Source organism: Coregonus clupeaformis, chromosome 6, assembly GCF_020615455.1.
Source record: "Coregonus clupeaformis isolate EN_2021a chromosome 6, ASM2061545v1, whole genome shotgun sequence".
NCBI classification, from domain to species: domain Eukaryota; kingdom Metazoa; phylum Chordata; class Actinopteri; order Salmoniformes; family Salmonidae; genus Coregonus; species Coregonus clupeaformis.
In genome coordinates this window covers 4,886,944-4,890,676 of record NC_059197.1, presented here as the reverse complement: position 1 = coordinate 4,890,676, position 3,733 = coordinate 4,886,944, and positions in this window count along the sequence as shown.

Here is a 3,733-nt window from a genome sequence, read left to right as displayed (position 1 = left end):
CCAGAAGCCATGTCTCTTCCCCCGCAGCCTCCTCCCCCCTGCTTTTCAGATCCTTCACTAGGAACTTGACCACGGCACTGTGGCGACAGCGGGCGGCATAGGCGAGGAAGAGCTCTACACATTCATTCTCTATCAACACTCACTATAACATCCCATAATGTGGATTGAGTGTGCAGGGTCAGTCTGTACTGCAATGTGCCCAATAACATATTGATTAGATGGAAAGGCCCCCCAGGCTGTCAACACTCTCAATTACTGTCTCTCCCTCCTTCCTTTCCTTCCTTTGTTCTCTGAAATATCTGATGCCAATTAGCCTTTAACCTTTTTTTTTTATCATGTAGATATATTCTATTACCATAATCCTTTTGTGGTGCTGATGCTCTTTCAGTTTATTGGAGGAGGTATGTTGCTATGGTGACACTAAAAGCACACTCCGCCAACCCTGATGTTCTAGCAGTGTCTGAATCCTGGTTTAGGAAGGCCACTAAAAATTCTGAAATATCCATCCCCAACTACAACATTTTCCGTCTAGATAGAACTGCCAAAGGGGGTGGGGTTGCAATCTACTGTAGAGATAGCCTGCAGAGCTCTATCATACTATCCAGGTCTGTGCCCAAACAGTTTGAGCTTCTACTTCTAAAAATCCACCTTTCCAGAAATAAGTCTCTCACTGTTGCCGCTTGCTACAGACCCCCCTCAGCCCCCAGCTGTGCCCTGGACACCATATGTGAAATGATTGCCCCGCATTTATCCTCAGAGTTCGTACTGCTTGGTGACCTAAATTGGGATATGCTTAACACCCTGGCCATCCTACAATCCAAACTAGATGCCCTCAATCTCACACAAATTATCAACGGACCTACCAGGTACAACCCTAAATCCGTAAACATGGGCACCCTCATAGATATCATCCTGACTAACTTACCCTCTAAATACACATCCGCTGTCTTCAAACAGGATCTCAGCTATCACTGCCTTATTGCCTGCGTCCGTAACGGGTCCGCGGTCACATTGACCACCCCTCATCACTGTCAAACGCTCCCTAAAACACTTTAGCGAGCAGGCCTTCCTAATTGACCTGGCCCAGGTATCCTGGATGGATATCGATCTCATTCCGTCAGTAGAGGATGCTTGGCTAGCTTTTTCAAACAGAAATTTGCATCCTGTAGCACTAACTCCAAAAAGTTTTGGGACACTGTAAAGTCCATGGAGAATAAGAGCACCTCCTCCCAGCTGCCCACTGCACTGAGGCTAGGAAACACTATCACCACCGATAAATCTACAATAATTGAGAATTTCAACAAGCATTTTGCTACGGCTGGCCATGCTTTCCAAGTGGCTACCACTACCCCGGCCACCAGCTCTGCACCCTCCGCTGCAACTTGCCCCCCCGCTTCTCCTTCACACAAATTCAGACAGCTGATGTTCTGAAAGAGCTGCAAAATCTGGACCCCTACAAATCATCTGAGCTAGACAATATGGACCCTTTCTTTCTAAAACTACCCGCCGAAATTGTCGCAACCCCTATTACTAGCCTGTTCAACCTCTCTTTTGTAACGTCTGAGATCCCCAGAGATTGGAAAGCTGCCGCGGTCATCCCCCTCTTCAAAGGGGGTGACACTCTAGATCCAAACTGTTACAGACCTATATCCATCCTGCCCTGCCTTTCGAAAGTTTTTGAAAGCCAAGTTAACAAACAGATCACCGACCATTTCGAATCCCACCGTACCTTCTCCGCTATGCAATCCAGTTTCCAAGCTGGTCATGGGTGCACCTCAGCCACGCTCAAGGTCCTAAACGATATTATAACCGCGATCGATAATAGACAGTACTGTGCAGCCGTCTTCATCGACCTGGCCAAGGCTTTCGACTCTGTCAACCACCGCATTCTTATTGGCAGACTAAATAGCCTTAGTTTCTCAAATGACTGCCTCGTCTGGTTCACCAACTACTTCTCAGATAGATAGAGTTCAATGTGTCAAATCGGAGGGCCTGTTGTCTGGACCTATGGCAGTCTCTATGGGTGTGCCACAGGGTTCAATTCTTGGGCCGACTCTTTTCTCCGTGTATATCAATGATGTCGCTCTTGCTGCTGGTGACTCTCAGATCCACCTCTACGCAGACGACACCATTTGTATCATCTGGCCCTTCATTGGACACTGTGTTAACAAACCTCAAACAAGCTTCAATGCCATACAACACTCCTTCAGTAGCCTCCAACTGCTCTTAAACACTAGTAAAACTAAATGCATGCTCTTCAATCGAACGCTGCTGGCACCCGCCCACCCGACTAGAATCACTACTCTCGACGGGTCTGACCTAGAGTATGTGGACAACTACAAATACCTAGGTGTCTGGTTAGACTGTAAACTCTCCTTCCAGACTCACATTAAGCATCTCCAATCCAAAGTTAAATCTAGAATCGGCTTCCTGTTTCGCAACAAAGCCTCCTGCACTCATGCTGCCAAACATGCCCTCGTAAAACTGACTATCCCACCGATCCTTGACTTCGGCGATGTCATTTACAAAATAGCCTCCAACACTCTACTCAGCAAATTGGATGTAGTCTATCACAGTGCCATCCGTTTTGCCACCAAAGCCCCATATACTACCCACCACTGTGACCTGTACGCTCTTGTTGGCTGGTCCTCACTACATATTCGTCGCCAAACCCACTGGCTCCAGGCCATCTATAAATCACTGCTAGGCAAATCCCTGCCTTATCTTAGCTCATTGGTCACCATAGCAACAGCCACCCGTAGTATGCGCTCCAGCAGGTATATCTCACTGGTCATCCCCAAAGCCAACAACTCCTTTGGCCGACCATTCCTTCCAGTTCTCTGCTGCCAATGACTGGAACGAATTGCAAAAATCTCTGAAGCTGGAGACTATTATCTCCCTCACTAACTTTAAGCATCAGTTGTCAGTGCACCTTACCGATCACTGCACCTGTACACAGCCCATCTGAAATTAGCCCACCCAACTACCTCATCCCCATATTGTTATTTATTTTGCTCATTTGCACCCCAGTATCTCTATTTGCACATCATCTCTTGCACATCTATCATTCTAGTGTTAATACTAATTGTAATTATTTTGCACTATGGCCTATTTATTGCCTTACATCCATAACTTGCTACATTTGAACACACTGTATATATATTTTCTGTTGTATTTTTGACTTTATGTTTTGTTTTACCCCATATGTAACTCTGTGTTGTTTTTATCGCACTGCTTTGCTTTATCTTGGCCAGGTCACAGTTGTAAATGAGAACTTGTTCTCAACTGGCTTACCTGGTTAAATAAAGGTTAAATAAAATACATTTAAAAAAACATGACAGGTAGGCTCTTTGTATTTTGGTAAGGGGGCCATGAGGGGGAGTTAAAGGGCTCACCTTCCATTATATTGAGGTGTGTAGCATACCCAGGACTAAAAGGTTCAGTGGTAATTCTCGATTGAACATGGTTTGCCCATAGAGTTACATTTATGGGGTTACCCAGAGCTGTATATTTAGATATATAAATGTATGGCTCTGGGGCAACCATGCTGAACTCCCTAGTCATTACCCTCCTTTTTGTGTTAAACCAACTGTGATTTTGGCACGGTTAATAGTGAATGGTTCCTGATGTCATATCAATCAAATCAAATAATACAATCATTCAGTCAATCAATAAAGTATGGTTGTATTGTTTGCTACGGAGCTCGAGCTTGTAGTCGTAGCAGTTCCCCGGA